Consider the following 12,515-nt stretch of genomic DNA (forward strand, 5'->3'; position numbering starts at 1 on the left):
AAGGGTTTGCAGGAAGTTTTTTAGTGTCTTACCTCTAAGGGTTTCTAGGAAGATTTTCAGTTTCTTACCTCCAAAATTCCACGGGTTAGTTAAATCACTTCATTTCCAATGTTTAAAATATGTTTCAATTTCTAACCTCCATTCTGATTTAAATTAAGGGTTTGTACAAAAATTTTCAATTTCTTACTTTCTAAATTTGGAATATTACTTACTCCCAATATTAAATGACATTGATATTTTAAAAGCTATGTTACATGGGAACCACTCCTAAGAGTTGGGAAACCCATTCCAATGGTTCCCGCGTTCCGTGGAGCTTTGGAGCTTTGGAGCTTTGGTGTTGTATGGGAATGTTCCCTTTTCAGGGGGAGCTGCAATGGGAGCTTGGGAAAGCTCTGAGCTTTGGTGTTGTATGGGAATGTTCCCTTTTCAGGGGGAGCTGCAATGGGAGCTTGGGAAAGTTCTGAGCTTTGGTGTTGTATGGGAACGTTCCCTTTTCAGGGGGAGCTGCAATGGGAGCTTGGGAAAGTTCCGAGAGCTTTGAAGACTGTTTTTTTTAGTTCTTGCCTTCCTTGGGGTTGGGGAATACAAAGCCTGTAGAGAAATACGCTGAACTGTCCACAAAACATGAGCCTAAGTTGAAAAGGTCAAAGACCCTTAACACCCATATCCTTAATTGAGAAACTGGAGCAATCTCTTGATGGGTTAAGGAAGTGTGTGACACCTCGATGTAAGGGTGATAATGAACTTTAATACAATCCAAACTCATGTATATTCGATTCCGTATATTATAATAATAAAAATTATCTAAAGCATTTTGTGTATCTGTCATTTATTTACATATGCACTTTTCACCAATTTTAAAAAAATTGAAATCAAATACTTTAGTTAAGATTAAGGTAAATTTGATAATTGTGAAAACTTAATTATTATTAAAATGTAAGTTTACAACAATTTCAATTTAGATTTAAATAATGTTTTGTTTCAAATTTAATAGATAATTTATTCAAAAAATATTAAATATTAATTTTAAAATGTTTTAATAAAATTAGTTTATTTATTTTATATTTTTAATAAATAAATTTAGGTAAAATTTTTACTAAATATATTTTTGTTAGTGCTTATTCATGTTAATATCAACTATGCTCTTTGGTACATATATGACATTTAAAATTAGCCTACATTTCTATTTTCTTTCTTTTTCTTTTAAAAAGTTCTTAATAGTGTCACCTTGGAATTCAAACCATGCTAACTCTAAGCATGTACACAGGTCACATCAATTAACAAAACTCACTATCGTTTGAAGTGCATCAAATAGTCATATATGAGATGTGCATAAATTTACTATGCTCTTTGGTACATTAACAAATGTATGGGAGCACTTATTGTAATACTCCCATATGATAATGTGTATCACACATCTTTGATAACTACACTAAGTGAATGAGAAGTGCATATTTATGGACATGGGATAATTAGGGTATAACACAGTAGGTGTTGCTACTTTACTAGAGAAACACACCACCATCCCATTTTTTTCTTTTTGTAAGTCATGTAATGCATTGTCATGTAATAGTAGCACCTCTTTTAGTGTTACTATGGATGGCTAAGTGTGTCATTAATGGTGCTTCTCATTCACATAGATACATTGAAGAACTAACAAACAACATTAAAATGAAAGTTAGCATATATATATATATATATATATATATATATATATATATATATATATATATATATATATATATCTATAACAAACAAATCAAAATACAAAGAAACTTTTCTTGGGAAAGTCCAGGGCGGTTGACAGAGAATGATCCCTAGTTTATCAGGGTCAAGTTAATGACAAAGAAAATAAGAAGACTCATTACTCAACTTTTAAGATTAATTTATTATGCCAAAGATATAAATAATGGACAGGGAAGAATACCTTTCACCAATTAGTTGGTCCCTTGGTTGGTTTTGTAATTGTATAGATAAAGTCTTGCATGCTCCAAACTTCTATAGAGATATGCTCAAAATCATCACATGACATTGCTCAAACCATTTACAATATAAATTATCAATGATATTAAAACAAGAACACTTGTAACTAACTAATATTAATTAATATCAAGTAATTAATTTCTCTTCTAAATCATGTAATTAATAATTAAATGAATTACAACATAGTTTCTTTTGGGAGAGAAGAGATCGCTTCATGTGTGTGTGTGTGTGCACGTGTGTTAATGTGTGTGGGCAATACTTGATATAATTCCAATGCCTTCATCAACAAAGGTTGTGTTCCTCCTAACCTAGACCACTTATAGACTTCAACTTTAATTACAACTCCTCATTATATGTGAAAAGGAAAACCAATAAGGGATTACATATCAAATTTGAGTAAGAGAGTCAACTTTATAAACAAAGGTTTGTGTAGAAGAGAACCATAAAATCCAAGGTTAAATTTTCAATATAATGCTCCAAAATAAAGGTACAAAAATGGTCAATTCCCCCTTCTCCATCACATAAACCTTATTTATACTCTCATAAGTTGTCTAAGTTCATTGGGAATAGAAATTAGGGTTGTGTAGTGTAACAACCTAGTAACTTGCACTCAGGAGCATGCAATTAATGTGGATTTATTATTTTTTCAAAAGTTTGGAATGCATACACACTGAGCATGAAGAATACATGAACGACGTGCATATACGGAAGATATGCACATATAGGAAAGTTAGGGATATACGGAAGATATGCGCATATCTTCCGTATATGCGCAATTTCCGTATATGCGCATATCTTCCGTATATGAACAATTTCCGTATATGCGCAATTTCTGTACATGGAATTTGCGCATATACGATGCAGATACATGAACGACATGGTGTAAGCATGAAGGCCACTCTCCTTCCGTCATGTTCAAGAAACATGAATGCTACCTCTCAAGAACTGAACCTAGGATCATGACACAACAAAATATTCCCATTGAAGGAATGCATAGAATAAGAAAACACCTTCATTGCTTCCTAGAATACCTTGATGAATCTCCTTCTCTCCATTTCTTTGCACACAAAATACAACCAAACAATTGATTTCCTCTTGGTCTAATTGACTCATTTTGATGGATCCCTCCCTAGTTTCCACCACTAACATATTTTAAACATGGACTCCCTCATAGGCTTGTCATGACCTAAGGGATTGTTTTTCTCCCTTTGTTCAGGTCACTCTTCCACAAGTCCTGTAGTTTAGTATTCAAACACCGAACTACTATTTGTGGGTTCACAAGTTGTTATCACTCTATAGCATGTGATGGTTCATAATTCACACACAATGTATCTCTAGTGAACATTTTCCCTTCTTTTTTCATGACCATTTTCTTTGCATGAGAGCTCCAAGGTCCCTCCTTAGACTGTGGAGTCAAACAGGACTTGCTACAGGGTACACAACCCATGCTTAGGGTAACATGGTACCTCCTTCCCTATCCTTTTCGTAACTTCGTTGGATGTTGGGTAGTCGAACTAAAACATCATGGGTTATAAAATTAATTTCAAGAAGGATAGGAAAGTTAGCTATCCTCTTTTTTTTTGCTACCCTCCTCCTCATGAATTCTCATGGTCTATATCATATCAATCCTTCACTGCTTCATTATCTAGTGTTTAAACTATAATTACAATTATTTTGAGTATTTTTCCCATTTACATTTAGGTGTTCTTAAAAGGATCAATAACCTAATTAATTACAATTAGAATTTCAATGGGGTTAAGTGTTGGGGATGTTAAAAAGTCGACGAGGTTATAGAGAGAGAGAGAGGCTTAATTCAACTGAGTCTTAATTTCCCCTCAAACCTTATTAGGGCCTTGAGTCTGATACCTAACGATAAAAGGGGAAAAGGAGGAGGAGGTGAGAAAATGGTAAGGGTAGATAGTTAGGAGAGGGGAGTAGTGAGCATGAACAATAGGAGGAAGGGCTAAGTGGGAGGGTAAAGATGGAAAAAGGAGATGATAGAGGAGATAGGAGGAAAATGTGACTTAGAGGGAAAGGGAAAATATAGTGGAATAAGGGAGAGTGGAGATGAGGGGTAGAGGGGATGGAGTTCTTAAATGGGTTGGGAGTGGAGGAGAGTGGATACGAAGGTTAATGGATATGGATGGGAAAGGATTGAGGGGCATAGAGAGTGGTATATATAACCAATGATTTGTGTTTATAAATAAATTCAACATACAATTTACATGCCAAGTTTGGGCCTCAACCATATCAATAAAGGTATGATCTCCAACCCACAACAAACTATCTCACCAACCTAAATAAAATTTGCACAATAGCAATACAATTTATGGGAATTAAAATAGGGACGTTATAGTTTCCAAGGCCTGGGGACATATCCTTTCTCAAAACCACCTAATAGTGCAGTAACATCGATAATAATAGGATAATGATACTTTCAAGAGGTGATGTGTGGTTGTTTGAGACATTTGTATTGGCCCTAGATGGGTAGAAGATTCCTTTAGTGCCTAGCATTCTTCATTCCACCCACAACCATGTATAAGGCATGAAGACCCATACCTACTACTAAAAATAGTTATAAATATCTATATACCCAATTAGAGGAAAATAATTCCCTTAATAAGTCATTTGTAGGGAGGAGGTGAGGGATGGAAAGAGGGAGGTGAGATGTAATGGACTAAGGACTTGAGAAGAGGTAAAGGATTGATGGGTAAGGGAGGCGGATTCGTGGGAATGGAGGAAACGAGGGAAAATACGTAGAAGGGTGAGGATAGGAGGTGATAACAAAAGAAATGTCAATGGGAATGAGATGCAAAGCATGAAGGGGGAGAAGAGAGGTAGATAGGCAAGACTAGGCTACGAAAACATCATGAGGTGTAGTGAGAGGGGAAAAGGGGAAGGAGATGAAAATAGGTGAAGGATAGATGGGTAGGGGGGGGGGGGGGTGGTGTGGATGAAGGAAGGAGGGAGGAGCCAATGGAAAGGGAGAGATAGGATGAATCGGAAGTTGGAGGAGAGGTGAGGAGGTAAGGGTAAGGAAGAGGGGAATGAAAAATGTTGTTTCTTAGGAGAAGGTGTAGGTGAGGGGTAGAAGGATAACTTATGTTTAAGGGCTTGGTAGAGGAGGTGAACGAAGAGAGAAAGTGGATGGACATGAGTGGAAAAGTTGAGAGAGGTAAGAAGAAGGAGGATATGTGAGACAAAGAGACGTGGGCGCAAGGGGGCTGCGGGTGCATGAGTGGAGAATGAGGAGAAAGTGAGAAGAGGAAAATATGTGACGTGAGAAGAGGAAAAACAGAGAGATATTTGACGTGTATACACATTATTATCATGTCCATCTTAAACCCAAATCCATACGAAATTCAAATTTATTAAGGTATAATTTTTTTTATCATTAATTTTATGCCATGTATTAATTCCTTAATATTAAAAGATTAAAAAAATTACACTTTAATAAATTTGATCCATCTTTGGTGCTTCATAGATATAGACTTAAGACAGATCTATGTTGGTTTAGTTTTTTAAATGTAGTCATGGACATATGTACACACTAATTTATGATTTTATTGTTATTATTGTCCTAGACATGTGACAACATCTCCTATATACTATGTTGTAGATCATCTCACTACTATCTATGCAATGAACTATGAACACATCCTACATACTTTCAATTTTTTCAGTTTATTGTCAACCAATAAAAAAAACATTTTTCTAATATAATGGTTAAGAAAAACCATTAGCATAAATAAGTCTTTATGAATTTTCTTGTCATAAACTAAGCACACATTTTGTCATATGTTTTTGTAAGAAATGTATAATTAAAAAGCAATTATTATTATTATTATTATTATAATGTAATAAAATCAACAATTTTTTTTATTTCTAATTTTAATTCCAAAATATAAATGTAAATTTACTCTAAAACTAATGTATTTTTTAGTTTAAAGTTTATTTGTATTTCTTTTTAATGGAAGTATTTTATTATTATTGTTTAAATATAACGAAAGGCTTATGAGAACATCTCTACTATCATGGAGTCTGTTTAAATGCTATTACAAAACTAGATGAAGAGAGAAAAAAATGAAATCCATACATAACTAATGCAATTTTACAAATTAAATCGATTATAAATACTATAAGGCATTAATACATGATAAACATCAAAATACTTATTTCATGAGAGATCCCATATTGTTATAATTGGAAAAATCAACTAAACTATAAATTTATTTTCTACGAGAGTATATCCATCTTAACCTAGAATCAACCAAAAACCGAAAGGGATCAAATCTCTAAATGTGAAAAACTCTTGTTTAGTGCAAAGTTCTGAAAGTTTTGTTCCTCTCATAGATTGATAGACGCTTACTTAAGATAGATCGATCTTGGTTTTTAATAATATTATTTATATTATATAAAGGTGTATCGTGTAAGTTTCGTTTCTTCTTCGGCTATCTTTATGAAGTACTTATGGATACTACATAGCCCTTATAATTTTATTGGAAATCAAATCAAGGCAGACACTAGTAATTAGACAACTTACCTACTTTTTATAACTCAAAGCTCATTCTTTCTTGTGGTCTTAGTGGACTTTAATCATCATTGTTATCATATAATTAATTAATACAATGTCATGAATTAATTGTTTGTTAAATATAGTGTTATGAATTAGATATTTGCTAAAAGCTTCTTTGTTGTTGGTAATTAATTGATAAACATTTAAAAAACCATTAAGCTTAGGAGGTGATGAAACATAAATTTGAATAAAATGTATTATTTTTTTTAATAAATATTTTTTAATAAACCTAAAATAAAAATTAAACTTTTGATTAAGAATTATTGTTTTTATTATAATTTTTTTATATTTCAAAAATATACTCAAATAATTAGAAAAATATTTAAAAACATTTGAACTTTAAATTAATTTATTGTTGTAAACGTTGAAAAGGGTTAGATTAAAGAAACCTAAAACCAATATTTCTCTTAAGCAACCAAAATTACACTAAATTCAAAGTTGTAACGCGAGCGGCGCACACCCAGGGCGCGGCACATACAGGCCGAGGAGTAAACAAGCAGCGAAAGGTCGGTTGGAGGTGAGGTTAAGGGCGCGGCGCACACAGCCCCTGCCCCCAGTTCAAAGTTATAACGCGCGCGACGCACACCCGGAGCGCGGCGCACACAAACTAGAGCGCGGCGCACACAGACAGAGGCGCGACGCACAGAACCAAAGTGCCCAGAACGTGCCAAATTCACTCAAATTTTTTGGGAAGCACATAAATTTGCAAGGTAGGCTCTATTAACCCACTTGTTCATCAAATTTGTTAAAGACATGGTGGTTTTATGCCCAATGATGGAGATGAAACAAAACTCTTAAGGCAACCATATGAAGACACCAAGAGACCATTTTGCTAGGGTTGTGCAATTGTATTGTTGATGCCAAGGTCCCCTTTTCCCTTCCTTATCTTTTTCCCTTGTTCCCCTATGCCATTTTTCCTATCACCACTGCCCTAACACTACCAAAATCATATTCTCCTTCCCCTCCTATTGCTCAATAGAAACCCCAAACCCTACCCTATCAAAAATCCCAAACTACTCCCACATCCTTAACAAATTTCTCCCTATAACTCCTATTCCCAATTCATCACTCCCTTCCTAACATTCCCTGTTTCATTTTTTCCCCTTGGTAACAGATACTACAAAGGCACCCAGCCTCACACCATCATCAAAGGGGCAGCCTAATCACAACTCACCTTGCAGTCATGTCATCACAACATTCATCCGAGTATGAGAGGGAGATATGCGCATATCTTCCGTATATTCTCAATTTCCGTATATGCGCAATTTCCGTATATGCGCAATTCCTATATATGGAATTTTCACGTATACGATGCAGATACATAAACGAATATATGTACAAATTCCATATACAGAAATTGTGCATATACGGAAACTGTGCATATACGGAAGATATGCACATATATGGAAACTGGAGATATACAGAAAATATGCGCATATTTTCCGTATATCCCTAACTTTCCTGTATGTGCATATCTTCCGTATATGCACGTCGTTTATGTATCTGCATCATATATGCGCAAATTCAATATACAGAAATTGCGCATATACGGAAACTGTGCATATACGGAAGATGTGCCCATATACTGAAATTGGGCACATACGGAAGATATGCGCATGTCTTCCGTATATCCCTAACTTTCCTATATATGCATATCTTCCGTATATGCATGTCGTTCATGTATCTGCATCGTATACGCGCAAATTCCATATACATAAATTGCGCATATACGGAAATTGTGCATATACGGAAGATATGCGCATATACGGAAATTAGGTATATACGGAAGATATGTGAATATCTTTCGTATATCCCTAACTTTCCTGTATGTGCATATACGGAAACTGTGCATATACGGAAGATATGCGCATATATGGAAATTTGGCATATACGGAAGATATGCGCATATATTCCGTATATGCCCAATTTCCATATATGCACAATTTCTGTATATGCAATCTACGCATATACGATGTAGATACATGAACAACGTGCATATACGGAAGATATGCACATACAGGAAAGTTAGGGATATACGGAAGACATGCGCATATTTTCCGTATATGCCCAATTTCCGTATATGCGCACATCTTCCGTATATGCACAGTTTCCATATATGCGCAATTTCTGTATATGGAAATTGTACATATCTTCGTTTATGTATCTGCATCGTATATGCGCAAATTCAATATACAGAAATTGTGCATATACGGAAACTGTGCATATACGGAAGATATGCGCATATACGGAAATTACGCATATACAGAAGATATGCGCATGTCTTCCGTATATCCCTAACTTTCCTGTATGTACATATCTTCCGTATATGCACGTCGTTCATGTAACCGCATCGTATATGCGCAGATTCCATATACAGAAATTGTGCATATACGGAAATTAGGAATATACGGAAGATATGCGCATATCTTCCGTATATGCCCAATTTCCGTATATGCGCATATCTTCCGTATATGCACAGTTTCTGTATATGCACATATAGGAAAGTTAGGGATATACGGAAGATATGCGCATATCTTCCGTATATGCCCAATTTCCATATATGCGCATATCTTCCGTATATGCACAATTTTCGTATATGCGCAATTTCTGTATATGGAATTTGCGCGTATACGATGCAAATACATGAACGACGTACATATACAGAAGATATGCATATACAGGAAAGTTAGGGATATACGGAAAACATGTGCATATCTTCCGTATATGCCCAATTTCCTATATGCGCACATCTTCCGTATATGCACATATCTTCCGTATATGCGCATATCTTATGTATATGCGCATATCTTATGTATATCTTCCGTATATGTATATGCGCATATCTTCCGTATATGCGCATATCTTCCGTATATGCGCATATCTTATGTATATCTTCCGTATATGTATATGCGCATATCTTATGTATATCTTCCGTATATGTATATGCGCATATCTTATGTATATGCGCATATCTTCCGTATATGCACATATCTTCCGTATATGCGCATATCTTATGTATATGCGCATATCTTCCGTATATGGAATCTGCGCATCTGCGATGCAGATACATGAACGACGTGCATATACGGAAGATATGCGCATATCTTCTGTATATCCCTAACTTTCTTGTGTGTGCATATCTTCCATATATGCACGTCGTTCATGTATCTGCCTCGTAGATGCGCAAATTCCATATACAGAAATTGCGGATATACGGAAACTGTGCATATACGCAACATATGTGCCATATCTTGCATATATGCACAGTTTTCGTATACGCGCAAATTCCATATACAGGAATTGCACATATACTGAAATTGTGCATATACAAAAGATATGCGCATATACGGAAATTGGGCATATACGGAAGATATGCGCATGTCTTCCGTATATCCCTAACTTTCCTGTATGTGCATATCTCCCGTATATGCACGTCGTTTATGTATCTGCGTCGTAGATGCGCAATTCCTGTATATGGAATTTGTGCGTATACATAAACTGTGCATATACGCAACATATGTGCCATATCTTGCGTATATGCACAGTTTCCGTATATGCGCAATTTCTGTATATGGAATTTGCGCATCTACGACGCAGATACATAAACGACGTGCATATACGGGAGATATGCACATACAGGAAAGTTAGGGATATACGGAAGACATGCACATATCTTCCGTATATGCCCAATTTCCGTATATGCGCACATCTTCCATATATGCACAATTTCCGTATATGCGCAATTTCTGTATATGGAAATTGTACATATCTTCCTTTATGTATCTGCATCGTATATGCGCAAATTCAATATACAGAAATTGCGGATATACGAAAACTGTGTATATACGGAAGATATGCGCATATACAAAAATTGGGCATATACGGAAGATATGCGCATGTCTTCCGTATATCCCTAACTTTCCTGTAAGTGCATATCTTCCGTATATGCACGTCGTTCATGTATCTGCATCGTATATGCACAAATTCAATATGCAGAAATTGCGCATATACGGAAACTGTGCATATACAGAAGATATGCGTATATATGGAAATTGCGCATATACGGAAGATATGCGCATGTCTTCCGTATATCCCTAACTTTTCTGTATGTGTATATCTTCCGTATATGCACGTCGTTCATGTATCTGCGTCGCAGATGCACAAATTCCGTATACAAAAATTGCACATATACGGAAATTGGGCATATACGGAAGATGTGCGCATATACGGAAATTGGGCATATACGGAAGATATGCGTATATATTCCGTATATCACTAACTTTCCTGTATGTGCATATCTTCCGTATATACATGTCGTTCATGTATCTGCATCGCAGATGCACAAATTCCATATACAAAAATTGCGCATATACGGAAATTTGGCATATACGGAAGATATGCGCAATTTTCGTATATGCGCATATCTTCTGTATATGCACAGTTTCCATATATGGACATACAGGAAAGTTAGGGATATACGGAAGATATGCGCATATCTTCCGTATATGCGCAATTTTTGTATATGGAATTTGCGCATCTACGATGCAGATACATGAATGACGTGCATATACGGAAGATATGCACATACAAGAAAGTTAGGGATATACGGAAGACATGCGCATATCTTCTGTATATGCGCAATTTCCATATATGCGCATATCTTCCGTATATGCACAGTTTCTGTATATGCGCAATTTCTGTATATTGAATTTGCGCATATACGATGCAGATACATGAACGACGTGCATATATGGAAGATATGCACATACAGGAAAGTTACGGATATACGGAAGACATGCGCATATCTTCCATATATGCGCAATTTCCGTATATGCACATATCTTCCGTATATGCACAGTTTCTGTATATGCGCAATTTCTGTATATTGAATTTGCGCATATACGATGCAGATACATAAACGAAGATATGTACAATTTCCATATACAGAAATTGCGCATATACGGAAACTGTGCATATACGGAAGATGTGTGCATATACGGAGATTGGGGATATACGGAAGATATGCGTATGTCTTCCGTATATCCCTAACTTTCCTGTATGTACATATCTCCCGTATATGCACGTCGTTTATATATCTGCGTCGTAGATGCGCAAATTCCATATATAGAAATTGCGCATATACAGAAACTGTGCATATACGCAAGATATGGCACATATGTTGCGTATATGCATAGTTTCTGTATATCCGCAATTTCTGTATATGGAATTTGCGCATCTACGACGCAGATACATAAACGACGTGCATATATGGGAGATATGCACATACAGGAAAGTTAGCGATATACGGAAGACATGCGCATATCTTCCATATATGCCCAATTTCCGTATATGCGCATATCTTCTGTATATGCACAATTTCCTTATATGCGCAATTCCTGTATATGGAATTTGCGTATATATGATGCAGATACATGAACGACGTGCATATACGGAAGATATGCACATACAGGAAAGTTAGGGATATACGGAAAACATGCGCATATCTTCTGTCTATGCGCAATTTCCGTATATGCGCATATCTTCCGTATATGCACAATTTCTGTATATGGAATTATTTTAAAAATTGGCATTTTGAAAATCAATATCACTACTTTGAAAATCCAAATTTACACTTCAAAACAGCTAATATTAACATGTAAAATAAAAACTCACAATGTTTTACTTTAGATTTTACTTATTATTTCAAATTTAATAAAATTAAAGTTTTAAAATTAATAAATATTTTTGAAATCAAAATTCACAACTTTATAATTAAATTTTGGAAATTAATAAATACTTTTAAATCAAAATTCACAACTTCATAATTACCATGGACACTTTTGGAATTGAAAAACTTATTTTTGAAAGTGAAATTCACTATTTTTTAATTTAAATTAACAACTTTGAAATCAAAATTTATATTTTTGAAACAAAACATGACACTTAACGCTTTAGA

The sequence above is a fragment of the Pinus tabuliformis genome, chromosome 7, assembly GCF_031772625.1.
Source record: "Pinus tabuliformis cultivar Carrire ecotype Pingquan chromosome 7, CPIR1, whole genome shotgun sequence".
NCBI classification, from domain to species: Eukaryota; Viridiplantae; Streptophyta; class Pinopsida; order Pinales; family Pinaceae; genus Pinus; species Pinus tabuliformis.